Source organism: Pristis pectinata, chromosome 23 (assembly GCF_009764475.1).
Source record: "Pristis pectinata isolate sPriPec2 chromosome 23, sPriPec2.1.pri, whole genome shotgun sequence".
Taxonomy (NCBI): domain Eukaryota; kingdom Metazoa; phylum Chordata; class Chondrichthyes; order Rhinopristiformes; family Pristidae; genus Pristis; species Pristis pectinata.
The window spans coordinates 30,146,585-30,174,395 of record NC_067427.1 but is presented as its reverse complement, the minus strand read 5'-3'; the positions used below and the strand labels follow the sequence as shown (position 1 = coordinate 30,174,395).

Genomic DNA, 27,811 nt, shown 5'->3' with positions numbered 1-27,811 from the left:
GAATCAGGGTTTTATCCGTCACGAATTTAATCTGTGTTCTTGTTTCAGAAAAAGGCTGAATGGAGCCAATTGTTATTGGATCTAACCAGCAATCTTCTCCAGGGTTCTGCCCTGTGCCCGGGACGGACACGTGGCATTGAAATGTTTGATGTTTTCAGCCACTGACCTGAAGTGTAACTTAAAATATCAAGTTTTAATCATTGTGTTTGGTATAATTTTCACATCTTGCACTTTAATGAGTTAATGTCATTCAGTGTCTCAGAGTCGCACTGACCCAGCAGAGATTTCAAACACAACAGCACAGATTTCACTTGTTAAAGCAGGATTGGCGATTCCTCAATGTCAGCAAATGCAGATGAACAGCAGACGGTGCAGTTCAGAGTTTCAGCATTCATTAAACGGTCCTTCTCTCCCAGGTGAATCGGATCGATCAAGCTGCACCAGAGACAAAACAGATGAGTTATCCGTCCTTAACATTCTCTGTTCAGTATTACACTACGTCTATGTAAGGAATCCCATTGTCCCGTGTTACAGCCGATCGATGGAACGAATCGCCGTGTTCCCATTGCACCTGCTCTGTGCTGAGTTCCCGTGCCGCGTATCGCACGCACCCTGTTATGTAATCCCTTGTTGGACATTATACCTGAGCCATGTAACACACTCCCTGGTACTACCTCTGTGCTGCAATGACTGGCTTTGTCCTCTGTAATGGATGATCTATATAATGGATCCCCCTTTGTTGTATTACACCACCTCTGATGGGATGTCCCGCTCTCTATCACACCTCCTCTGTGCAACGTCAGTGAGAAATCTGACCGCGTAACAACATGTGAACAGAATGTGAATGAGCTTTTCTGAATCCTCCACAGAACCACAGGGAGGTCCACTGATGCTCCTGTTGTTAAACAATCGGTCGGTGTCTGCCCTGGTGGCCGTCTGCTTTGGTGGGTCTCAGAGACATTGTGTCCATTCTATTTGCTAGTTGCAACTGTGCTGCTATGGCAACAAGGCGTTTCCATGTCCTCTCCTGGATGGAGGAGGAATCAAAGTTGGAATGAAAAGGGAAGTGGGAAGCTCTGTCGCCACAGACCAGTCACTGTAACGGTATGTTGCAGACCAACAATGGTGTTGTTGTGGTCCGTCTGGTATCTTCCGCTCAGGGACACACATCTCGTGACCGGGGCTCTGCCCAGAACTGAAGACCTGACGCAGGTAGAGTCTGCCCTGAGGTTCATGGAACTATAATGGAACAGCCATCCGGGAGTTCTCAACGTGATCCCAAGGGTGCTCTGCACTTTCATCGTGACGCTTCTATCTTTGCGAGAACCTTTAGTTAGTCGTCTACCTAGATTATTACATCCTGCACAGCCCCTCTCTGATTTATTCCTCTTCCATCCAAGGTGGAAGACCTCAGACTTTGCCACATTGCAATCCATCTGCCAGAGTTTCGCCCACTCACTTATTCTATCAGGGATCGATTATTGATTAATTATTGATTAACGCTTGATGAATTATTCTGTCTCCCTCTAACTTGTGGGCTCTGTACCTGAGCGCAGGTTCATTCCGCAGTGCTGTGTTACACAAGGCACATCATGGCTCCTTTCTACATCACCGGCCCGGACTTACACCGATTCCAGCTGTCCATTTCCTTGAGAAGTGTCTTAAAATCTGTAATTCTTCTGTCATCTGGCACCACGTCATTGAAAATAGAAAGAACCTGTTGCTTATTCGCCCGTTTATCCCTCGGTAACGAAGGAATAAAAGCCCCGAAGTGTTCAGCTCCGGGTGAGAGAAGCTGGGAATGAATATTACTTACCAGAGCGTCAGTGGGTCACTCAGCCGGAGCACCAGATTTTGATCCTTTGAACCAGTTTTCTGAAATAGGAGGCAATTTGATACTTTGGTGGAAAATTCACTTTAGATGTTTGTGCTACATTGCAGTTTCTTTAATGGAAGAATCGGACACCCGCATTTCTGGAGATCCCTCCGGTTTTGCGGGACTACTTTGTGCACCGCGGTAGCACAGAAGGCACGAACACCACGTTAAATTTTCCTTTCGTGATGTCGGATCGAAGAATGCACACTGATGAAGTGAGTGAACACAAGGTTCCGACTTTTCTGCTACGAGTCGCGAACTGAGTGCTTAATGCCGGTGTGTAAAGAACAGGACGTCTGTAGATTACAGCGTGTTCAGTCCCTCATACTGTCACATACAAACGGCACTGGAAACATCCAGGAGTGAGAACATCACAGCTCCATAAGAACCATAGAATCATAGAACAATACAACACAATACAGGCCCTTCGTCCCACAGTGTTGTTCCAACCATTGAACCACGCGTAAGACTATCTAACCCCTTTCTCCCACATGTTCCCCTATTTTAAATACCTTCATATGCTTATCCATCAATCTCTTGAACTTGACCAACTTATCTGCCCCCACCACCGCCCCAGGTAGCGCATTCCATGCACCAACCACTCTCTGGGTGAAAATCCTCCCTATGATATCTCCCTTGAACTTCCCACCCATTACTTTAAAGCCATACCCTCTTGTATTGAGCATTGGCGCCCTGGGAAAGAGGCGCTGGCTGTCTACTCCTCTTCATATTTTGTATACCTCTATCATGTCTCCCCTCATCCTCCTTCTCTCCAGTGAGTAAAGCCCTAGCTCCCTTAGTCTCTCCTTGTAATCCATACTCTCCAATCCAGGTAGCATCCTGGTAAATCTCTTCTGCACCATTTCCAACGCTTCCACGTCCTTCTGATAATGAGGCGACCGGAACTGGACACATTATTCCAAGTGTGGTCTAACCAGAGCTTTGTAGAGCTGCATCATTACCTCGCGGCTCTTAAATTCGATCCCATGACTTATAAAAGCGAACATCCCATAAGCTTACTTAACGACCCTAAGCAACTGTGAGGCAACTTTCAGTGACCTGTGGATATGAACCCCCAGATGCCTCTGCTCCTCCACACTACCCAGAGTCCTGCCATTAACTTTGTACTCCGCCTTGGAGTCTGTGCTTCCAAAGTGGACCACCTCACACTTCTTTGGATTGAACTCCATCTGCCACTTCTCAGCCCAGCTCTGCATCCTATCAATATCCCTCTGCAAGCTTCGACAGCCCTCCACACTATCCACAACACCACTGACCTTTGTGTCATCTGCAAACTTGCTAACCCACCCTTCTACCCCTTCATCCAAGTCATTAATAAATATCACGAAAAGTAGAGGTCCCAGGAACGATCCTTGTGGGACACCACTAGTCACAGCCCTCCAATCTGAATGCACTCCCTCCACCACAACCCTCTGCTTTCTACAGGCAAGACAATTCTGAACCCACACGGCCAAGCATCCCTGGATCCCATGCCCTCTGACCTTCTGAGGAAGCCTACCATGTGCAACCTTGTCAAATGCCTTACTAAAATCCATGTAGACCGCATCTACTGCACTACCCTCATCAATCTTCCTGGTCACCTCCTCAAAGAACCCTATCAGGCTTGTGAGACATGATCTTCCCTTCACAAAACCATGCAGGCTGTCCCTAATCAGTTCATGATTCTCTCAATGCTCGTAGATCCTATCTCTTCTAATCCTGTCCAACAGCTTGCCCACCACAGAGGTATGGCCCACTGGTCTGTAATTCCACTGACTATCCCTACTAACATTTTTGAATAAGAGGACAACATTTGCCATCCTCCAATCCTCCGATACCATTCCCATGGATAATGAGGACTCAAAGATCCCAGCCAAAGGTTCAGCAATCTCCTCCCTCAGCTCGTGGAGCAGCCTGGGGAATATTCTGTCAGGCCCCGGCGACTTATCTGTCCTAATATTTTCGAACAGCTCCAACACATCCTCTCTCTTGATATCTACATGCTCTAGAACATTAACCTTACCAACACTGTCCTCAGCGTCATCAAGGCCCCTCTCTCTGGTGAATACTGAAGAGAAGTGTTCATTGAGAACCTCAGCCACTTCCACAGCTCCATGCACATCTTCCCACCTTTGTCTCTAATTGGACCTACCTTTCCTCTCGTCATCCTTGTGCTCTTCACGTACATGAAAAAATCCTTGGGATTCTCCTTAACCCAACTCGCCAAAGCCTTTTCATGTCCCCTTCTCGCTCTCCTCAGCCCCTTCTTCAGTTACTTCCTTGCTACTCTATATGCCTCACGAGCCCTATCTGATCCTTGCTGCTTTCACCTTATGTATGCTGCCTTTTTCTGGTTGTTCCACTACTCTTGTGACCCATGGTTCCTTCACCCAGCCATTCCTTCTCTGCCTCACCGGGACAAATTTATCCCTAACATCCGAAGCAAGAGATCCCTGAACAACGACCACATCACCATAGTAAATTTCCCTTCAAAAATTTCATCCCAATTTACACTCTCAAGTTCTAGCCTGATAGCCTCATAATTTGCCCTTCCCCAATCAAATATCTTCCCGTCCTCTTTGCTCCTATACTTGTCTATGACAATGCTAAATGTCATGGAGCGGTGATCACAATCCCCCAAATGCTCACCCACCGGGAGATCTGTCACCTGACCCGGTTCATTACCTAAAACTAGAAATAATATGGCATTCGCTCTGGTCGGCCTGTCAACATACTGTGACAGGAATCCTTCCTGGAGACACGTAACAAACTCTGCCCTGTCTAAACCCTTGGCACCAAGCAGGTGCCAATCAATATTTGGTAAGTTGAATTCTCTCATGATAACAACCCTGTTATCCTTGCACCTTTCCAAAATCTGACTCCCAATCTGCTCCTCAGTATCCCTGCTGCTACCAGGGGTCTATAGAATACTCCCAGTAGAGTCACTGCTCCTTTCCTGTTCCTAACGTCCACCCATACTGACTCTAGAGGGGATCCTTCTACATTATCCACCCTTTCTGCAGCTGTAATAGTAACCCTGATCAGTAGCGCCACACCTCCTCTTCTCCCCCTCTCCCTATCCCTATTAAAACACTGAATACCAGAGATATTCAATATCTATTCCTGCCATGGTGACTGCCAGGTCTCTGCAAAAGCCACAATATCATAGTCCCATGTAATCATCCAATATCTCAGTTCATCACCCTTATTCCTGATACTTCTTGCATTTAGGAAAAGGCACTTTAGCCCATCCACCTTTCCACTTTTATACCGTGTACTCTGCTTCTCCTTCCTCAAAGCCTCTCTACATGTTCTATCTGACTTTTCCACATCCAATTCTTCCTCTGACCTACCCCTCTTGTTCCCAACCTCCTCGCAAACTTCTTTAGACACTCCCGAACCACCCTATCAAACCTGCCTGCAAGGATAATGGGCCCCCACGGGTTCGGTTGTAACCCGTCCTCTCTATACAGGTCCCACATTCCCCAGAAGAGATCCCAATGTTCCAAACATCGAAGACCTTCCCTCCTGCGCCAACTCCTCAGCCACGCATTCATCTGCCATCTCCTACATTTCCTACCTTCACTATCGCGTGGCTCTGGCAGAAATCCTGAGATTGCTACCCTCGAGCACCTGTTCTTCAGCCTTCTGCCTAGCTCCCGAAATTCACTTTTCAGGACCTCATCCCTCTTCCTACCTACGTGGTTGGCAGCAAAACGTACCACGACTTCTGGCTCACATTATAATTCTACAAATTTCCCCTTTCCATATTCCTGTGAAACGTGCATAGGTCTCATTGCTCAGACAACATTCATACAACACCCCACCACCCACCAGCCAACCCACCGCTCCCTAATCCCCAGGTACCACCCATCAGATTGGTTCCATCCCCGGGATCCAAGTACATTCCAAAATTTTCCAGTCCTGTCACCATGCCGATGACCATCCCTCCAATGTCCCTCCCTTAATCCTCTCACGATTGGCGACTTTTATTCAAAGGAAGTACTTACTGATTTTTCCCCTGATTTTTTTCACGAAATCCGCTATTTCTTTGAAGAATCGTTTCTGCAGGTGTTCGGCTGCTGAGCAACATAACGAGAGACAATGTGAGTTTGTGCACGTTAGTGTTCAGAGCTCTGTACTCACGGCAGGTCACTCTCTTCACTGAACACTGGGGTTTCCACAATAACAAGGCTATTTATCAAGTTTAGGGCTAAACTGCTATCGGAAAATAGATTTCCAATAAAAATCCCACGTTTCATTCTGCAGTTGAAATAGTCTTTAATTAAAGCCCCAGAATATGCCCGAGAACACCTCGGCTCTGCCCTTACATCAGACCATCTTCGTCCTGGCGCAGACAAGATCAGTTCAGGGCACTCGGGCATGGACAAGAAATGCTGACATTGCCCATTACGTTCATCTCCTGTGAACAGACAAAATTGTGACCCCGCTGAAGTCTCCTCGCTCAGCACACTCCACATATGGGACAGGAGGAGACTGCTCAGCCCCCAACCGTTCACTGGGATCTCGGCAGTCCATACATCTCAGGCTTAGCTCATTATCTCCTGGCAGCCGGACATAACAAACTGCAAATGATCTCAGTCCCGAGAGCTCCAATTCCCTCAGAATCCAAGAATTTTTCTGGGAGCTTACAATTTCTACTTAGTGGCAAACCTTGTTGCTAGACATTGCTCCTGAGCGGGTCTAAGTTTCGGGTTTTGTACCTATGTTCTTGATTTCCCCACCAGAGAAAATTCTGTGTCTGCATCCACTGAAGGGAACACAAGTTAAGTTTGTGTCGCGGGTCCTCCTGGTGCCCCTCTCGTGACTCTGTGCTGGACCACTTCAAAGTCAATGCATCCTCCCTGAAGTTCAGGGTTCAAATCTGAGCCCAGATTTCTGGACAGAACTGAACTACCGCCTGTCCTTGCGGCATTAAAGGTGGGTGATTTGGCCCATCAGTTCCATATTGGCTCCATACAGAGAAATGACGATAACTGCACACAGACAGCACCAGGGGTCAGGATCGAACCCGACTCATGGAGCTGTGAGGCTTCAGCTCCACTCGCAGTGCGTCCCAGCAGTAGTTTCCCAGTGACCAATCCCCTCCCGAAGGTATTGCACCATTCCAGACTCTTACCCAGTGCTTGGCGAACCTCGTACTCGGAAGCATCCAACTCACGCAGTGCCTCTTCTGAAATAGACAGACAGCGATGTATTGCCATTCAGTTGAGACGATCCCTGTAATTTCTTCTACATTCAAAGCAGACAAGTGGGGACCTTTGCTGTTTCCTCTTTGGATTGCCCATAAGCTGCAGCAGAGGCTGAAGCCATCTGGTAACTGCTGTGTATTTGACACCACTCCCTCCCCTCCCCACCCCGCTCCATCACCGATCTCAGAACATTGTTCTACTCCCTTGTCTCACCAGTGTCCCTATCAAAGCGTCAACATAACCCGCTGAAGAATTTGTCGACACTTCTCCCCGAGTAGAGCCGGGGAGTGGTGGGAGGGGAACCTCGCCCGTCACTGTCAGTTCAGAGAGCCAAAGGAGGGATTGTGAACACTTACCCAGCTCTCGCATCTCGAGCTCCGTCAGGGCGGTGTTTGACCCGTCCTCCTCACGCGGTTCTCCCTCTGGAATAAATACAACAGGCTGTAATGTATCTTGACCCCTCAGTGCAGACTATTTCCTAAATGGCTTCAGGCCCTCTGTTCAATGTTTCCCACTGATCTGAGTCCAGAATGAACACCGTGCTGGTGATGGAATGGAAAGCTGTGCAATGAATGGACAGTATAACAGAAGGTGACTCCAACAGCCGGCTTACAGGACAGGCACGGCTTCAAACGGGAGGGTGGTTAAAGAATCAATGTCCCTGCTGGGCTGAGGTCTAATAAATTCACCAGCACCAACTGGCATCAATAACATCAGATAAAATCACCAGTTCCCTGTGAAACAGTATATAAGACTTTGATGACATTTGAGTAGCCAGCACCTGCGCAGTTTCACTCATGCACTGGTTCAGCAGTTAAAGAAAGTTTCCTGGTTAAATCTATCTTCCAGAAATTGTGTGCCCACTTCCTGCGTCCCGACCTCTGACCTGTTGGGATCACCAATGGCCTTTGTTAAAGATTCCTGTTCTGTTCTGTGTAAAACTCGGCCAGTGCAGAAAATCCAACGACTGTCGCGGCGTTGAGAAAGGACAGGACCAATCCTTCTGGCCCCTGCTCCGAGTCCCACTGTCGGGCTTGGTAACATGTCCTCTTCCCTCTGCCTCCGTCTGTCAGTCACCTGCCCAGTAATTTCACCCCTTCCGCCGGGTCCACCAGGAGTGGAAATATTCAGGTGGGGAGACTCTCCTCATTCACTCCACACTGAAAGCAACAAATAATGTGGCCCAATCACGACCCCGTGCTCTCTGGATGTTATGAGGCCTTCAAGATTGTTCACTGACTCCTTTCATCTCAACGTTTAATGAGAACAGGTATACCGCTTTGGATACTGTTGGGGGATTCCCTACCAAGGCGAAAGCAGCAGTGACCTGGTCTCTGGCACTGAGCCTGGTCGTGTGGGGCAGAAGGGAAGGGGAGCGAAGAGGAGAGGTGTAGTGTTACGGGATTCCATTGTAAGAGGGGAAGACAAGAGATTCTGTGGACGTGACAGAGGCTCCCGGATGGTATGTTGCCTCCCCGGTGCAAGGGTCAGGGACGTCTTGGATCAGGTCCACAGCAGTCTGACGGGGAGGATGAACAGCCAGAGGTCGTGGTACATATTGGTACCAATGCCATAGGTCGAAAAGAGGTGAGTCCTGATGAGGGAATATACGGAATTAGGTAGGAAACTGAAAAGCAGGACCTGAATGGCAGTAATCTCTGGATTGCTGCCTGTGCCTCGCGCCTCTGGGGGTAAGAACAGGATGATTTGGCAGATGAATGTGTGGCTGAGAAATTGGTGCAGGGGGCAGGGTTTCAGATTTGTTGATCATTGGGATCTCTTCTGCGGAAGGGACGACCTGTACAGAAGGGACGGATTACACCTGAACTAGAGGGGGAACAATATTCTTGTGGTCAGGTTTGCTAGAAATGTTGGGAAGGGTATAAACTTTGACGTGGTGGCCATTACAGAGACTTGGCTGTCGCAAGGGCAGGAATGGCTGCTGGATATTCCGGGGATAAGATGTTACGAAAGAGACAGTGACAGAGGTAAAAGAGGTGGGGGAGTGGCTTTGCTGATCAGGGACAGCGTCACTGCTGTAGAAAGGGAGGTTGCCCTGGAGGAATTGTCCACTGAGTCAGTGTTGGTGGAAGTCATAAACAGGAAGAGAGTGATGACTCTCTTGGGAGTAATCTACAGACACCCCAATAGCAGCAGAGATGCTGAGGAGCAGATCAGGAGGCAGATTTTGCAAAGGTGCAAAAATTAATAGGTTTGTTGTCATAGGTGCTTTCAACTTTCCTAATATTGATTGGAACCTCCTTAGTGGAAAGGGGGTAGATGGGAGGGAGTTTATTCGGTGTGTACAGGAACGATTGCTGACACAGTATGTGGACAGGCTGACTAGAGGAGAGGCCATACTGGACTTTGTACCAGGCAATCAGCCTGATCAGGTTTCAGATCTCACAGTGGGAAAGCATTTTGGAGATAGCGACCATAACACCTTGACTTTTACCATACCTTTGGAGAGGGATAGGAGCAGATGATATGGGAAAGTATTTAACTGGGGGATGGGGAATTATGATGGCATTAGGCAGGAACTTGGGAGCATAAATTGGGAACAGATGTTCTTGGGGAAGTGCACAGTGGAAAGGTGCCGGTTATTTAAGGAATACATGCTTGGGGCTCTGTATTGTTTTGTCCCATTGAGGCAGGGTAATGATGGTAGAGTGAAGGAACTGTGGTTGACACGAGATGTAGAATATCTTGTCAAGAGGAAGAAGGAATCTTACGTGAGGTTTATAAAGATGGATCAGACAGGGCTCTGGAGAGTTACGAGGTAGCCAGCAGGGAGCTTAAGAATCTCTTAGCTTTACAGACTCTTCGATACACACATGGAATAAAGAAAAAAAGAGGGATGTGTGGGAGGGAAGGGTTGGATAGATCTGAGAGCAGAATAAAATGTCAGCACGACATTGTGGGCCGAAGGGCCTGTACTGTGCTGTAGTGTTCTATGTTCAATGTTTGTATTTGGGAGGAGGAGTGAGCTGCTGTTTCAGCCTGAACACATTCAACACTGCTGAATGCACTGAAGTTGGAGATTCCTTTCCTGCTCCAAGAGAAGAGCCACAGAGACCCAGACTGTGAGCTGGGAGGTCCAGGTACACTGTCCCATTATCTCGCCCAAAGACCATCCCTGACGACTCAGCTGTACTCTGGGGCTGAGTTGCGACCAGACTGCAAAGGAATGAATTAGTGTTGGAGTCACTCACCTGCCGCGGCAGAATGGAGGGCGACCACGGACAACACGGCCAACAGTCCGAGAAGAGACAATGCCTTCATTTTTGCAAGCTGAGATGTCGAGTGGTGAGCTGCCGTTCCTCCTGCCCTTTAAATACTCCCTTATCATCACATATCAGTGCTGCCCCCCACCCCCACCCCCCACCTCAGTTTCCAGGAACACCTTTGTCCATTTTCGCTACGGTGATCAGCAGGTCCGGTAATCGGGTTCCAGGTACTGACACATCGAGATAATGTCAGATCTCAACACCGTCACCACACAATGTGAAAGCTTTTATTGTTCTTCCACTTCTTATTTCCATTTCTGTTATTCAAATGAAGAAAGCTTCTTATCGGAGAAAGTCAGGGTGAGACGTGCTGATCTGAGGGTGTAGTGTTGCTGAGGGCAGAGGAGAGGTCAGTGGTTAAAATCACCCCAGTCCAATACTGAGACCACCTCCACACCAGTTCCAGCAATTCTCCCTTTCCTCTCCCAGTGTTTCTCACTTTTCCTCAGACCTGTTCTCAGTTCCCCACTTCCCCACAGTTTCTCTCCATCCACCACCGTGCCCAGCCCGGAACCCGCTCAACTCTTGCCCACGTGTGTCTGATGTCCGACCCTGCTCCTTACGTCAGTGACAGCTCATCGTACTAAAGGAAAGTAGTTTCTCAGTTCAGAACCAACATCATTGCTCCCACTTTTGAGGGTCTGTATGTGTACCCACTGTGAAGAATCCCCTCCGGTCCCCAGTCCTTGATCCAATGAGAACCACCATCACCAACTCCCGTCGTACTCCACACTCCCGCCCAGTCTACCCACATTCACACTGCAGAAGTCATACAAAAACTCGGGACCGTGTGCGACCCAGGACCGATCTTCAAATCCCAGTGATCAGATCTGGAGCCGCTGCAAATATTGAACAGGTGAGGCAGCATCTGAGGTGGGAGAGAGACTTAATGTTTCCGGTTTAGAACCTCTCACCAGATCTCCAAACACCCGATCCTTTCCACCTCCATCACCAATTATTTCCACCCAACAATATCAGCAGCTCCAACTGCTCTTCAACATATGGAACGTTTATTCCTGATCCATCCCTTTGCTTTTCTCTGGAGGATCCCATCCTCTACTTGAGGAAATGCTATCCTGCCGACCACTGTCCTGCATATTTCCTGGTATTTTCTTACAACATTGGAGCACACTATTGACCCATTGTGTAACTGTCAGCTGTCGAAGAAACCCCATAAACTCCATTCCGCTGTAACCCTCTCACTCTCACATCCTCACCAACTCCCCCCGATTCTCCTTCCACCCACCTACACCAGGGGTGTCCTACAGGAACCGATTAAACTCCCAGCCGGCACATCTATGGTATGTGGGAGAAACGCAGAGCACCCGGGGCTAACCCACAGAGTCAAAGGGCGAACATGCAAATCCCACACCGACAGACGGTGCCCCTGGAGCTGTGAGGCAGCAGAACTCACTGCAGTCTCTGTGCCCATCACTGCTTCCTGTCCGATTACATTCATTTGTATGAGATTCCAATCCCTGTGTTGCTCTTCAGCTCCCTGCTGGCTTCACCTACTGTGCCTCTACAACCTCAGACACCCTTCATTTCCACCTCATCCTCAGCCCGGCAACTCTGACCTGTGATTGACCCTCTGTCCACCCCACCCCTCTCCATCCTGACTGAACCTTGGAACTGCCTGTCTCACACTCCCTATCTCTCCCCTTTGCCTCTGCCTTGAAAACATTCTCATTTGTGTCCCGGCAACCTCCCTCTGCCCAGTCCTCTTACTCTGCCCCTGGGTGCCCCCACGATTCTCCCTCTGATACCCTGCAACCCCGTGACACCAGCGGTGCTGTGTAAATGCCCACTGTCGGTGCTAATCGCTTCGTGGAAATCATATCCCAGCCGCGAGGAGTCAAAACTCTCCCCAAAGCGCAGAGGAACCTCCTTCCAGACCCACACTCTGGTGAGCAGAATCACTGTGTGAAGAAGACCAGAGTTTCCGTGTTTGACCCTGAAGTATGGAGGAGCAGTGAGTGCACTGGATGGCTCACAATAACACACCCTGAACGATGCTGATGAGAATGTATTCCTTGCAGGGCACTTTACATCATGGTCCTGTTCCTAAATTAATTGAAATCTGGATCATACACATTGCAAGGAGACGGAGCTGGAAACACTCATCAGGTCAGGCAGCATCTGTGGAACACGTTCTGGTGAAGGGTCTTCTGCATGAAACATCAAATCTGTTTCTGTTTCCAGAGATGCCGCCTGATCTGCTGAGTGTTTCCAGCAGTTTCTTCTTGCAGTTTAGGAGATGGTTTCACTTTACTCCCCATCCCTTTAAGCAGCACTGGTTCGGTCCTCAGTGTCACCACAGGTTGGCACAGCTTGTGTGGTACATGACCGGCACCTTCATGTGGCTGCCTCGCATTCAGGGTCTTATCTGTGACACAAGACCCCAATGAGCACATTAAAGGCGATCTCCCTCGCTGGTCAACTGCCCTTTCAGGTTACTAGCCCGCTGGGAGACCAGAGTGCCTGCCAGCAGCCAGACCCTGCACTGTTTCAGTCCATTCCCAACCCTTTGACACCAGCCACAGAAAGCCCAGTCTGTCTTGTGATCCTCACATTGAAGAACCATCTAAAGAAGCCGCAGTCCGCTCCGAGGAACCACCAATCTGTAACAGACCCTCACTCACTGCTGACTGTGAGGGTTCTCATCTCACTTGGCTGAGACAAACTTTAGTCCAGTGTTGGGAAGCTGTTGCGGTTAACGATAACAGAATGCAAATTTCCCATTGGTCCAACTTCTAGATAAACTTTAGTCGATACTGTTTTTAATGAGTTATCCATTCTGAGTTCATTTCACCTGAATTAAGGAAATAAAATTAAGCTTCTTGTTCCAGGAAGCTGATAGGAAATCAGAGAGACGTACGATCTGTATAATCATTATTCTGCATTGTTGTCTGGATAACACACAAGGTTGACCAATATCCTTGTTTGAGGACCATGTATGAACGTTAATGACAGTGTCAATGTTATTTCGGGATCCGGATGAGCATCAGCTCGAGGAGAAGTGAGGGAAGGTGAGGTCTGTGCGGAGGGACTCAGTAATGAGCAGTGAGAATCGGGGGAGCTCATGCATCAAAAGGTGATCGGGAGGAAGTTTTACTCTGTTGGCCCTTTCACTTGGTCAACCCAATGACAGGTTCTGTTGGAGCAGCCTGGGCGAGTGACTCAGAGTATTCTGTAGATGGCAACACAATGCAAACGTAAACCAAAGCCAACACCAAGGCTTTGTGGGGAAACCCTGCACTCAAAGGTCCTGCTGCCAGGAGACATTGAGGGGCTGAGCCCTGTGTTGTAGCCTCTGAAGCACTGAGGTCTGGATCAGCTAAGGAGGCGACGGAGTGGTAATGTTGCTCTGTACACAGAATGGGCAACACTACCAATGTACAGAACTGATAACACTCTGAATGTATAGAGTGGAGGACACTATGAATGTAAAGAGAACACTGCACTGTTTTTTTTTGTTTTTGTATTTCCTGTATGTATCTTGATGAGTAAAGATCATTTTTAATATATAAGAATAAATTTCCCTCAATATCACACATTCCCACCGTTGTGTGTCAGTGGTGGGCAGAGAGGGTGGTGATGGATGGATTCTGATCAAATGGCTCTTTGTCCTGGATGTCGAGTGTTTGTGGAGTTACACTCATCTAGGCAATGGGGAGTGTTCCATCACACTCTCCCCTTGTGCCTTGCACATTGTGGGGTGTCAGGAGGTGTTGCCACAGGATACCCAACCTCTGACCTGTTTTTGTAGCCATGGTATTGATGTGGCTGATCTGGTTAAGTTCTGGTCAATGGTGACCACCAGGTGATTATCGGTCAGGTCACAAGAAAGAACTGCCTTTCCCTTCTTCTATGTCCAGCTGAGAGTGCCTGTTAAGGATTGTTCGACATAGCACGTCCTTCAGGAATTATCTGGATAGCAGGCATTCATAAAAACGAGAACATGCCTTAAAACCTGTTCAAACATAAACTACCAGCAGTTATAAATCTTGAAATTAAAATGACAGCTCTGTCAACAATCAGAAGTGTCTACAGAGCATGGCACAGCAGAGAATGCCCAAGAAATACGTATGGTTTGTTAACGAACATGACCAGGAAACGTCCTCGTGTGCATTGCACAGACAGTGGGGCTGTGTTTATTGGCTTGTATCTGACATCTTCCTCGAAGTTATTTTACACCATTGTGACAGAGATAAAGGATGGTTTCAAGCAGACTTATTTTGTCACTAAACACATCAAATGTGGTCACAGGCATAGTTGCTCTGTCCATCAACAACTGGGATATTTATGTACAGTCCTCACAGCACTACTTTATGATGTCGGGGGTTTCGACCTCAGAAGATTGGAGATCATTCATGTGAATTACTTTGCCCCAAAAAAGGTTCAGTGATGTCATGTCAGTTACAGTGAGTCCCACTGTAAATGTGTAATTCAGTGAAATTATTCGTCTGCACTCAAAGTATTAAAGTAAACCTCATCATTGCAAACATCACATTCAACAAACCTGCAGTTATCTTTGTTGTCAAGGGTATAAAATTGCACCTGGAGCTTGGAGAGAGTCTCCTGAGTTTCTTCGGAATTTCTCCAGGAGGGCTTTTACATCTCCAGCTCCAGTCTCCATGTGGTTCATTCACAGTGACAACAGGGCTCATGGGGCCATGGTTCAACGTCTCCCCTGAACAGTGGAGCTTATAACAGGGTGACACGCATCACAGTGTCAACTTACATTGTGTACCAGCTCTCTGCAGTGGGATGAACTCCCAGCTATTTGACTCAGGAGGCGAGAGCTCCTCACACTGAGTGATGTAGTTCGTCATTCACCCTCCACACCATTACTCCTCGTTTGATTCACCAAGTCCATAAAGTGATTGAAGACCCTCATGATCATTGTGTCACACTTGTTACATTCAGCTTGAATTCCCTGATGTCGACGTCTCCCTCCATCACCCTTACAGTCTGTGGCCCAGAAACAAGCCCCACCAGTGTTCTTCCCCTTGCTGCTTCTCAGCTCCTTTCCGAGCTCCAACCCTTCCTACCTGCTGCCTTTATCCTGACTTTCAATGTCAGCACTCTCCTGCCTCCTGCTCCATTTGGCTGATCTCGTCTAAATGTTAAGCCTCCCGTAATATTAAATCTACAGCGTTAGTCACTTTGTAATCTCCTCTATCCAGAGGCCTGAGTACAAGCCCATTTATTTCTACTGGTGCCATTGGTTCACCAACCTCGGTCAGAATGTTGCTGCTTTAAGATAAAGAGGCTTTAATGTGTGCTCAGTGAACACTGTGCATCTTCGAGAGTCATGCAGAAACACAACAACAGGCCTTTCAGCCCACTCAGTCTGTGCTGTCCATCAAACACCCATTTCACCCATTTACGCCGATCCCTTTTGTTTATCCTGCTTCTCTTGCCAGCAACTCTCCACAGGTTCTCCACTCACCTACACACCAGGGGTAATTTACAGCAGCCAGCGAGTGCATCAAACAGCAAGGCTCTTGGATGTGGGAGCACCTGGGGAAACACACCCGTTCCCACAGACAGGACCAGAGGGTTGGTTGGAACCCCAGTCGCCGCAGTTGTGAGGGAACAGTTCCACCAGCTGTGCTGCTCAGTGTTGAATCAGTGTGTCCAGTGGGCAATGGTTTCATGCTGAGAGAGTGTGCCCAGTGTGCAAGGGGCTAATGCTGAGACAGAGGGTGCCCAGTGGGCAAGGGGTTAATGCTAAGAGAGTGTGCCCAGTGGGCAAGGGCTAATGCTGAGGCAGAGGGTGCCCAGTGGTTAAGGGGCTAATGCTGAGACAGAGGGTGCCCAGTGGGCAAGGGGTTAATGCTGAGAAAATGAGTGCCCAGCGGGTGATGAGACTCGTTTCACTTTGTTAGGACAGGTGAATTGAGCTCTGAATGGATAACTTATTAAAACTGTTAAATGATTAAAATTATTGGGAAATTGGATGAATGGCAAATTTGTATTCTGCTGTGGTCAACCGCAACAGCTTCGCAGGAGTTGGCAGAGGGAGGTTGGAGAGATACAAATGAGAATGTTTTAAAGGCAGAGGCAAAGGGGAGAGGCAGGGAGGGTGAGACAGGCCGTTCCAGGGGTCAGTGTGTAGCGGTGAGCGTGACACCATTACAGTGCCAGTGACCCGGGATCAATTCCGGTCGCTGTTAAGGAGTTTGTACGTTCTCCCCATGTCTGCGTGGGTTACCTCCGGGTACTCCCGTTTCCTCCCACGTTTCAAAGACGGACAGGTGACGAGCTGTGGGCATGCTCTGTTGGCGCCGGAAGAGTGGCCACACTTGCCGACCACCCCCAGCACGTTCTCCGTAACACAAAAAGACGCATTTCGCTGTGTGTTTCGATGTACATGCGACGAATAAATAAATATCTAAAATATCAAATATCAGTCACCAAAGGCAGGAGGGAGGATGGAGAGGGGGTGGGGTAGACAGAGGGTCCATCACAGGTCAGTGTTGCCGGGCTGAGGATGAGGTGGAAATGAAGGCTGTCGAAGGTTGTAGAGGCAGAATGGGTGAAGCCAGCAGGGAGCTGAAGACCAACACAGGGGTGGAAATCTGATACAAATGAACGTAATACGACAGGAAGCCGTGATGGGCACAGTGACTGCAGTTAGTTCTGCTGCCTCACAGCTCCAGGGACCCGGGTTCGATCATGACACCCGGTGCTGTCGATGTGGGGTTTGCATGCTCCCGCTGTGACTGTGTGGGTTTGCCCCGGATGCTCTGCGTTTCTCCCACATCCCATAGACATGAAGGCCGGGAGGTTAATCGGTTCCTGTCGATTACCCCTGGTGGAAGTGGGTGGAATGTGAATCGGGGGGAGTTGGTGAGGATGTGCGAGAGAGAGAGGGTTACAGCGGAATGGGGTTTATGGGGTTTCTTCAACAGTCGACAGTTACACAATGGGTCAATGGTGTGCTCAAATATTGCAAAAAATACCAGGAAATATGCAGGACAGTGGTCGGCAGGATAGGATTTCCTCAAGTAGAGGATGCGATCCTCCAGAGAAAAGCACAGGGATGGATCAGAACAAACGTTCCAGATGTTGAAGAGCAGTTGGAGCTGCTGATATTGTTGGGTGGAAATAATTGGTGATGGAGGTGGGAAGGATCGGGTGTTTGGAGATCTGGTGAGAGGTTCTAAACCAGAAACATTAAGACTCTCTCCCACCTGAGATGCTGCCTGTCCTGTTCAATATTTGCAGCATCTCTAGATCTGATCACTGAGATTTGAAGTTCGGTCTTGGGTCGCACACGGTCCCGAGATTTTGTATGACTTCTGCAGTGTGAATGTGGGCAGACTGGAGTGGGGGTGGGGGTGGGGGTGGGGGGTGGGGAGGAGGTGGGTTGGTGGGGGGGAGACTGCGACGGGAGTTGGTGATGGTGGTTCTCACTGGATCAAGGACTGGGGACCGGAGGGGATTCTTCGCAGTGGGCACACAGACTGACCCTCAAATGTTGGGGCAAGGATGTTGGTTCTGAACTGAGAAACTACTTTCCCTCTGTACGACGAGCTGTCACTGACGTCCGGAGCAGGGTGGGGGCATCAGACACAGAGTGGGCAAGAGTTGAGCGGGTTCCAGATGTGGGCATGGGGGTGGATGGAGAGAAACTGTGGGGAAGTGGGGACCTGAGAACGGGTCTCGGAAGAAGTGAGAAACACTGGGAGAGGAACGGGAGAATTGCTGGAACTGGTGTGGAGGTTGTCTCAGTATTGGACTGGGATTATTTCAACCACTGACTCCCCCTCTGCCCTCAGCAACACTACAGCCTCAGATCTGCACGTCTCACCTTGACTTTCTCCGATAAGCAGCTTTCTTCATTTGAATAACAGGAATGGAAATAAGAAAAGAACAATAAAAGCTTTCACATTGTGTGGTGACGGAGTTGAGATCTGACATTATCTCGATTGATCATTACCCGGATCCCGATTACCGACCTGGTTATCACCGCAGCGACAATGGAGAAAGGTGTTCCTGGAAACTGAGGTGGGGGTGTGGGTGGGGGGCAGCACTGAGATGTGATGATACGAGAGTATTTGAAGAGCAGGAGGAACGGCAGCTCACTACTCGACATCTCAGCTTGCAAAAATGAAGGCATTGTCTCTTCTCGGACTGTTGGCCGTGTTATCCGTGGTCGCCCTCCATTCTGCCGGGGCAGCTGAATGACTCCAACACTAATTCTCTTCCTTTGCGGTCTGGTCTGAATCCAGCCCCAGCGTAGAACTGAGTCCTCAGGGGGGAGTGGGGGGGGGGGGGTAGTGTGTTGGAAAGATGATGCGACAATGTACCTGGACCGCCCAGCTCACAGTCTAGGTCTCGGCGACCCTTCTCTGAGAGCAGGAAAGGTGGCTCCAACCTCAGTGCATTCAGCAGTGCTGAATGTGTTCAGTCTGAAACAGCAGCTCACTCCTCCTGCCAAATACAAAGATAGAACATAGAACACTACAACACAGTACAGGCCCTTCGGCCCACAATGTTGTGCTGACTTTTTATCCTGCTCTCAGATCTATCGAACCCTTCCCTCCCACACATCCCTCTTTTTTTCTTTCTTTCATGTGTGTATCTAAGAGTCTGTTAAGCTAAGAGATTCTTAAGCTCCCTCCTGGCTACCTGGTAACTGTCCAGAGCCGTGTCAGATCCATGCTGTCTAAATCTCAGGGAAGCTTCTTTCTTCCTCTTGACAAGATATTCTACATCTCGTGTCAACCACGGCTCCTTCACTCTACCATCATTACCCTGCCTCAATGGGACAAACCTATCCAGAGTCCCAAGCATGTATTCCTTAAACAGCCTCCACATTTCCACTATGCATTTCCCCAAGAAAATCTCTTCCCAATTTACCCTCCCAAGTTCCTGCCTAATAGCATCAAAATTCCCCATCCCCCAATTAAATACTTTCCCATATCATCTGCTCCACTTCCTCTCCAAGGCTGTGGTATAAGTCAACGAGTTATGGTCACTGTCTCCAAAATGCTGTCCCACCGAGAGATCTGAAAGCTGATCAGGCTCATTGTCTGGTACCAGGTCCAGTGTGGCCTCTCCTCTCGTCAACTGTGTCAGGAATCCTTCCTGTGCACACCGAACAAACTCTGCCCCATCTATCCCCTTTACACTAAAGACGTGCCAATCAATATTACGGAGGTTGAAATCACCCATGACAACAACCCTGTTATTTTTGCACGTCTCCAAAATCTGCCTCCTGGTCTGCTCCTCAGCATCTCTGCTGTTATTGGGGGTTCTGTAGAAAACTGCCAATATAGTGATCGCACCCTTCCTGTTTCTGACTTCCACCAACACTGACTCAGTGGACAATTCCTCCAGGACATCCTCCCTTCCTACAGCTGTGATGCTGTCCCTAATCAGCAAAACTACTCCCCCACCTCTTTTAACTCTGTCCCTCTCCCTTTTGAAACATCTAATGCCCAGAATATCTAGCAGTCACTTCTGCCCTTGCGATAGCCAAGTCTCCGTAATGGCCACCACGTCATAGTTTATACCCACCCCAACAGTTCTAGCAAACCTGCCCGCAGGAATATTGTTCCCCCTCCAGTTCAGGTGCAATGCGTCCCTTTTGTACAGTTCGTAGCTTGCCCAGAAGAGATCGCAATGATCAACAAATCTGAAACCCTGCCCCCTGCACCAATTTCTCAGCCACAGATTCCTCCGCGAAATTATCCCGTTCTTACCCTCAGTGGCACAGGCAACAATCCAGGGATTACTGCCATTGAGGTCCTGCTTTTCAGCTTCCTGCTTAACTCCGTATATTCCCTGTTCAAGACTCATCTCTTTTCAACCTATGTCATTGGTACCAATATGTACCACGACCTCTGGATGTTCACCCTCCCCGTCAGAATGCTGTGGACCTGATCGAAGACGTCCCTGCCCCTGGTACCGGGGAGGCAACATACCATCCGAGAGTCTCTTTCACGTCCACAGAATCTCTTTTCTTCCCCTCTTACGATGGAAACGCCTTGTTGCCCTCGTAGCCCAGTTTCGACGAGCAGATGGAATGGACACAATGTTCCTGAGACCCACGACGGCAGACGGCCACCAGGGCAGACACCGACCCACTTGTTTCACAACGGGAGCATCTGTGGACCTCCCTGTGGTTCTGTGGCGGCTTTACATTAATGCCTGTGTAGTCAGGAAACAGCATTCCGAAAAGCTCATTCGTTTTCTGTGCCCTTGTCTTTGCGCGGTCACATTTCTGTCCAACGTTACACAGAGCAGGTGTGATAGATAGCGGGACATCCCATCAGAGATGGTGTATTAGAACAAAGGGGAATCCATTATATAGACCATCCAATACAGAGCACAAAGCAATTCATTGCAGCACAGAGGAAATACCAGGGAGTGTGTTACACGGCTCAGGTGTAATGCCCAACAAGGGATTGCATAACAGGGTGCGTGGGATACACGGCACGGGAATTCAGCGCAGAGCAGGTGCAATGGCAACACGGCGATTCATTCCATCGATCGGCTGTAACACGGGACAATGGGATTCCTTACATTCACTTCGTGTAATACTGAACAAAGATTGCTGAGACGGATAACTCATCTGTTTTGTCTCTGGTGCAGTTTGATCGATATGTTTCATCTGGGAGAGAATGACCATTGAATGAATGCTGAAACTCTGAACTACAACACCAGCTCTTCATCTGCCTGTACTGACATTGAGGAATCGCCGATTGTGCTTTAACAAGTGAAATCTGTGCTGCTGAGTTCGAAATCTCTGCTGGGTCAGTGCGACTCTGAGACACTGAATGACATCAACTTCATTCAAGTGCAAGATGTGAAAATTACACCAAACACAATGATTAGAACTTGATCTTTTAAGTTACAGTTCAGGTTAGTGGTTGAAACCATCAAATATTTAAATGCAACGTGTCCGTCCTGGGCACAGGGCAGGACCCTGGAGAACACTGCTGGTGAGATCCAATAACAATTGGCTGCACTCAGCCTTTCGTTTAAACAGGAATTCAGATTGAATTCGTGACGGATAATGTCCTGATTTCGTATCATCTCAGAAATACACAACATTTAATCCATATCCGTGATGGACTCAGTGTCTCTGCTTCTTCCTTCCCTTGCTTGCCTGTGTGCTCTGTATAACCTCGGGTTGTTCTGCAAAGAAATTTAAAAAATTCAATAAAAGTAAATGCATGGAACTGTTGTTTTTCATTTCTTTCTTTAAACTGTTCCTTTCGGCACAGTTTCGCCTCCGTCCCATTGACGTTGCTACAGCACGGCCGGTCAGTGTGTGGGGCTCTTTGCACAGCTGCCACGCCTGACCGTGTGGCAGTGCAGTCCGTCTGCAGCGGTGGTCACTCACAGTAATGAGCAGCTCCATTCAGTTCCTTATTGGCTGCAGTATCACTGATATCGACATGACAAATTTAATAGAATTTTTATGTAAAACAACCTCCCCGAGAGGCAATAGAGAGAAGAGCTGGTCAGTAAATCTCTGAAGTAAACGCTTTATATCAGGAACACCAACGCAACATCTTTTCATGTAGTTAAATTGTCTCGAGGCAGTCACAGAAAATGCCGACCACACTGAGGCATGGGACAAAAATATAATAGTTTATTAGATGCATCTTTGAACTCAATGCACTAAATGAACTCCCCAATCTTAGGTGAAAATGCCCGTATGCACTGTTAGCACGGTGGTGTAGCGGTCAGCGTAAGGCTATTGCAGCGCCATCGACCCTAGTTCAATTCCGCTGCTGTCTGTAAGGAGTTTGTATGTTCTCCCCAGTCAACGTGGGTTTCCTCCGAGTGCTCCGGTTTCCTCCCACATTCTAAAGACGTTCTGGTTAGGAGCAGTTGGCATGCTATGTTGGCACCTGAAGAGTGGCGACACTTGCGGGCTGCCCCCAGCACATACTTAGTAAAGTAAAAAGACGCAATTCACTGTGTGTTTGGATGTACTTGTGACGAGTAAATAAATAAATACATTTAATAAATATCTTCAATAAAATATACCAAGGGCAGAATTGAAGGATCCACCTCATTGAGCTCTCATTGGCTCCGAGATTTTTGCCCTTTGTGTACACACTTATACCCTGTTTTAAAGGGCTGACAAATGCTCCCTGTCCAACTCTATCTTAATTATCTCAACCCATTAAAGACAAGTCAATCCACTCTTCCCTGAATAGATAATGTAGCTGCTCCCCTTCATCTCAATTTTTTGCCGTTGTTTCTGCTAAGCCACTCTGAAGGCAGTTCTCTTAATAGATTCAACTGTTTTATGTGTCTACAGATGTTAACGCCAGGCTCTTCCTTTCTCCTATCAGTGTGCTGTGTTTTATTTCTCCAGAGGAATGGGGCCTGGATATTGGAGCATAAACTGTTGCTTTAGAACTTGACGGGAAGCTATCTGCTGAAGCTTTGACGTTTCAAAAGCACCGTCTCAGCATTTTTCTGTTCTTTCTTTCCTTGTATGGTTGTCTCCCTTGGCACGATAATTTGACTATTATGAATACACCGCATAGTTGATAAATTCATGCGATGAATACCTCAGTCATTCCAGCAGTATTCCTCCCAACAATTGCCAACTCTAAGTTTCAATGTATTAATGAAGTTGTAACCAAAGGGCTGCACCTTTGAGATAGAATATTGTTCCAACCTGCTTCTCTACAGGTGCCTCTGGCTGACTCCAGTTGTTCCCAGAACCTTCAATGTTTCGTAAAATTAATTCCCTTTGAAAAATATCTTGAGCTTTGCTCGAACATTTGCTTGTGACAAAAAATTCCAGGTTCCAACTACCCCATGTGAAGTATTTGTCCCAGAACCACCCACCACCTCCACTCCGCAACACCGCCCACCCCTTCCACCCACATCAACTCTTTCACAATTAACTAATTGATTCACAGAAGCATGCAACACGGAAACAGGCCCCTCGGCCCAACTTTGTTGTTCCATAAGAATCACAATGAAAGTGGTGGAGACCTCTCCCTAAGATTAACTACCTCCTATCCTAAGGACATCTCGACCAAATTTTCATCATGATGGAAAGGATCAATGGCATATGAAGAAATATTGCCAGTAGAAGAGAAAGCAGAGAGACATGGCAAGTAGCTTGTTTTCCAAACTGGAGGGCAGTGGACAGTGATTTTGTCTCTTGTCATCTCTGCTGCCGATTCCTCTCAAAATCCTGCAGATCTTTTTGCACAAGAAGTACAACGTAGAACTTGTATCAAAAATTTACCTTCAATCTTGTTTAGTTTGATCACTGGTTCTAATCGGGGAGTAGGAGCGTTTAATGAATGCTAAATCTCTGAACTACAACGCCGGCTGTTCATCCGCTTGTGCTGACATTGAGGAATTGCTGGTCATACTTTATTGAAATTTGGGCTCCTATAATAGGACCTGCTTGTGGATCAATGTGACTCTGAGACACTGGATTACATCAATTTAATCAAAGCTCAAGATGTGAAGGATATACAAAACCAGTTATTAAAAAGTATTACTTTTAGGTGTAGCTCATTTCATCCAATAAGTGCCTGAAGACATCGAACATTTCAACGCCGCTTGTCTGTCCTGGGCACAGTGCAGAACCCTGGAGAGCACTGCTGGTTACATCCAATAACAATTGGATCCACTCAACCTTTCTTTTAAACAGGGACACAGTTTGAATTAGTCACAGATAAAGACTTAATTCTGTAACATCTCAAAATTAATATATAAAATTTGATCCATATCAGTGATGGACTCAGTGACTCTGCTTCTTACTTACTTTGATCGCCTGTATGCCCTGTTTAACCTTTTTTGTGTTCTAATTATGTTGTTTCTTGTGTAATATATGTTTAATTGATGTATTTCCTCTGAATGTTGTGTCCAAGTACCTTTGAAAAGTTGTTCATGTACCTGTCTCAACCACTTCCTCTGGCAGCTCATTCCATATACTGACCACTCTCTGGGTGAAAGAGTTACCCCTCAGTTCCTATTAAATTAAACCGGTTGCATCTAGCCCTTTATTCCCCAGGCCTGCGAAAAAGACTGTGTGCATTCACCCTATCTATGCCCCTCATGATTTTATAAACCTCGAAATGATCACCCCTCATTCTCCTACATTCCAATCAAAAAAGTCCCAACCTGCTGTAGTCTGAAAGACCAGGGGTCAGATGACAGTGACAACACTACTGACCCCCATGGTCGGATGATAGCATTGCCTATCAGGTTGGTAGCTGTACCACTGTCGATCAAGGATCCGGTTCCACCCCACCCATAAAAGAGCACACCTGAGTATTGGCTCGTGACCCACCTTTCTTCTTGGACTTGAATCATTGGCTTTTTTTCACCTGAGCCCGCTACAGCCGTATAAAAGATGGTACACGTGGGCTCTCTTCCTCTTTTCCGATTGCTGGTGGGGTAGTAACCACAGGTGAGAAGGTGCACTTCCACAGGGGTCTAGGAGCGTCCTGAGTAGATTCTCAGTAGCGTAGAGCCGTTGTTTGTCCCGATTCAGGGGGTCCAGACAACATATTTGTTCGTTCCCTGATCGTTTGTACTAGTTCGTTGTGTGTGTGTGAGTGAGCATGTGTGCACTTCACCCCTGTTGTGACTCCCCCCACGTTTCGCGATCACCCTAGTGTGAGTGTGCGAGGGTGCATTTATTCCTCACATTCTGCTCCCACGTCGGACTTTGTGAATGAAATCCTCCTTTTAAAGTACAAAAACTGTGTGTCCAGATACCTTTATCTTTAAGATACCAAAAGAACCTTTCTCATAACACCTAATCAATCTTTCTCCATAACTCTGTCGCTCGAGTCCCGGCAATATCCTCCTAAATCTGCTCTGCACTCTTCCCAGATTAATAGCATCATTTCTACAGCGAGGTGACCGAAACTGAGCACAATATTCCAAAGGTGACCTCACCAACGTCTTGTACAACTGCTACATAACATCCCAACGTCTATATCCAATTCCCTGACTGATGAAGGACAACGTGCCAAAAGCCTTCTTCACCACCCTGTCTACCTGCGACGCAACACTCCCCAGGGTCCTTACTAATCATGCCCTGTACATTCACATCCAAATCATTGACATAGATGAGAAATAGCAATGCGCCCATCGCCGAGCCCTGCGGAACAACGCTAGTTACAGGCCTCCTGTCCAGTCACTGCATATGGTTCTGCTTTGCAGAGAATATTGGCTGTGGCGCATAAACTACCCTGCTCTTCAAGTAGCAGTGGTGATGTGGTGTCTTGTCCCCTGGATTAATCATCCAAAGAGGAGTTCACCACAGTTGTTTGCAAATTTACATTCAGAAGTAAATAACAAGATTAATTAAAAATAGGTACACCATGTCCTTTAGAGTGTTCGCAGTTCGTAGCTGGTCCTGCCTATGTACAACAACAACCCCACCACAGCACGGAAATATCCCAGCAAACTGAGGAAGGGAGCTGATGAGGCACTGTTAGTGCTCTGTATTGACACCATTGACACCAACAGCAGTGTATCACAAAAACATGAACGCTTTCCAATGCATTGGGACACCAAATGGAGACTTCATCAGAGTCTTCACTAACGATTGACAGCTTCTTGCCCTGTGGCTCTGAGAAACACAAGAAAAAACCTCAGAATTCATATTTCTATTCAGAGGAAATAATGTCATTCAGATCTGTACAGGATAAGCTGAGCCAACAAGCCCTCTTCATTATTCACCACCCCACCCCCTCCCACGACCCCTGCAGAAAAGGAGGTCTGAGCGGGCCACTGGCGATTTGAATGTGTACAGGTTTTATGTTCAACATCCAGGTTCAATGTTCCCAATGCTTTCCTTCCCAACTTCCAACCTTCCTGCCTCAACGTGGACACATCCCAAACTCTGGGCCTTTATCCAAACTTCCACGCAGTCCTGTCAATCCTTTGTACACTGCTTCTTCGTGCACCAGCGTCTCCAAGTAAAGGATTCTTGTCTTGAAATCCCTCCCCCTCGCGGTTAACTCCACCAACACGACAACTCCCTGGACCCCTTGCTTTCCTCCAACTTGCCTGAACCTTGTCCTCGGGAATTCTACACCACCCGATACCCTGCACTCATAGCCCTCGCTCCCCTATTGAAACCCAACTTCGATCAAACATTTGGTAAGCCATCCTAAATGTGTTCCTTGCCTCAGTGTGCTCGGCATTTTCTGTGAGCACCTCCAGACAATTTACTAGATGAAAAGATGTTGCCTTGGTATTGCTGATATAAGGAGTTTCCTTGAGAGATTTACTGACCAGCTGTTCTCCCTGCTGCCTCTCGGTCAGGTGATTTTATATAAAAATTCTGTTAAATTTGTCATGTAGATATCAGTGATACTGCAGCCAATAAGGAAGTGAAAAGAGCTGCTCAGTAGCGTGAGTGACCCGCGCTGCAGACGGACGGCACCGCCACACGCAGCGGCGTTGCAGCTGTGGAAAGGGTCCCCCATACTGACCGGCCGTGCTGCAGCAGCGTCAACGGGACGGGGCACGAAACTGTGCCGAAAGGAACAGCTTAAAGAAAGAAATGGAAAACAACAGTTGCATGCATTTATTTTTATTGATTTTTAAAAATGTCTTTGCAGAACAACCCGAGGTTATACAGAGCACACAGGCAAGCAAGGGAAGGAAGAAGCAGTGACACTGAGTCCATCACAGATATGGATTAAATTTTGTGTATTTTTGACACGTTACAGAATCAGGGTTTTATCCGTCACGAATTTAATCTGTGTTCTTGTTTCAGAGAAAGGCTGAATGGAGCCAATTGTTATTGGATCTAACCAGCAATCTTCTCCAGGGTTCTGCCCTGTGCCCGGGACGGACACGTGGCATTGAAATGTTTGATGTTTTCAGCCACTGACCTGAAGTGTAACTTAAAATATCAAGTTTTAATCATTGTGTTTGGTATAATTTTCACATCTTGCACTTTAATGAGTTAATGTCATTCAGTGTCTCAGAGTCGCACTGACCCAGCAGAGATTTCAAACACAACAGCACAGATTTCACTTGTTAAAGCAGGATTGGCGATTCCTCAATGTCAGCAAATGCAGATGAACAGCAGACGGTGCAGTTCAGAGTTTCAGCATTCATTAAACGGTCCTTCTCTCCCAGGTGAATCGGATCGATCAAGCTGCACCAGAGACAAAACAGATGAGTTATCCGTCCTTAACATTCTCTGTTCAGTATTACACTACGTCTATGTAAGGAATCCCATTGTCCCGTGTTACAGCCGATCGATGGAACGAATCGCCGTGTTCCCATTGCACCTGCTGTGTGCTGAGTTCCCGTGCCGCGTATCGCACGCACCCTGTTATGTAATCCCTTGTTGGACATTATACCTGAGCCATGTAACACACTCCCTGGTACTACCTCTGTGCTGCAATGACTGGCTTTGTCCTCTGTAATGGATGATCTATATAATGGATCCCCCT

General features: G+C 47.7%; 1 long non-coding RNA gene across 1 annotated transcript; it reads right to left on the bottom strand.

The window, feature by feature from the left end:
• Nucleotides 1-1,837: 1,837 nt before the first annotated feature.
• Nucleotides 1,838-10,363, bottom strand: LOC127582207 (uncharacterized). The gene is made up of 5 exons (XR_007958078.1): nucleotides 10,302-10,363; nucleotides 7,446-7,511; nucleotides 7,017-7,070; nucleotides 5,887-5,958; nucleotides 1,838-1,875 (listed from the first exon to the last, which is right to left on the bottom strand). It is a non-coding gene; the product is annotated as an uncharacterized LOC127582207 (long non-coding RNA).
• Nucleotides 10,364-27,811: the final 17,448 nt, after the last annotated feature.